Source organism: Dipodomys ordii, unplaced genomic scaffold (genome assembly GCF_000151885.1).
Source record: "Dipodomys ordii isolate 6190 unplaced genomic scaffold, Dord_2.0 Scaffold14, whole genome shotgun sequence".
Lineage (NCBI taxonomy): Eukaryota > Metazoa > Chordata > Mammalia > Rodentia > Heteromyidae > Dipodomys > Dipodomys ordii.
Window position 1 is genome coordinate 9,953,405 of NW_012267230.1, and position 703 is coordinate 9,954,107.

The 703-nt window shown below is 43.8% G+C and overlaps 1 pseudogene; it reads right to left on the minus strand.

Moving 5' to 3' along the window:
- Nucleotides 1-590, minus strand: part of LOC105982170 — a 19,403-nt pseudogene extending 18,813 nt beyond the window's left edge.
- Between the last annotated feature and the right edge of the window lie 113 nt (nucleotides 591-703).

Sequence of the window (703 nt, forward strand, 5' to 3'; positions counted from 1 at the left end):
ACTAGCTATTCAAGAGGCTGAAACCTGAAAAATCACAGTTTGATACTAGCCTGGACATGAAAATCTCAGACTATCTGGGTGGTCAGTCATGGGGCCTGAATTCTGGGCCTGGGCGCTGTCCCTCAGCTCTTCAGCTCAAGGCTAGTGCCTACCACTTGAGCCACAGTGCCACTGCTGACTTTTTCTGCTTATGTGGTGCTGAAGGAATCAAACCCAGGGCCTCACGCATGCAAGGCAAGCTCTCTACCACTGAGCCACCTTCCCAGTCTCTCTTTTTATTTTTAAGGTTTCACATATTTATTACTTTGCCCATTCTTAAAGTAAACAAAGAAAAATCAGTTTAACAAAATGCCCGACTGTCAGTCCAAGCAACATTGACGTTTCAGCTTGACTAGTTCATGATAGAGCATAAACGTTGGCATCTGGTGCAATTCCTTACAGACCCAGCTTGTTTCTCCTCCAGTGTCTTCTCTTGTAGTTGTACCTGATTTTGTTACCAGTTTTCATCCGATCCACTGGGGAATGGGACGATTTTGCTTTTGTTTCTTGGCCAGAAATCACTTGATTCTGAAAATCTTGTGAGAAGACATGGTGAGAAGCCCAGGAAGGTACAGTCTGTGAAACTCTTATTTCCAATTAATCACAAAAAAAACAAAAAACAGAAATGGAGCTGTGGCTCAAGTGGTAGAGCACTAGCCTTGAG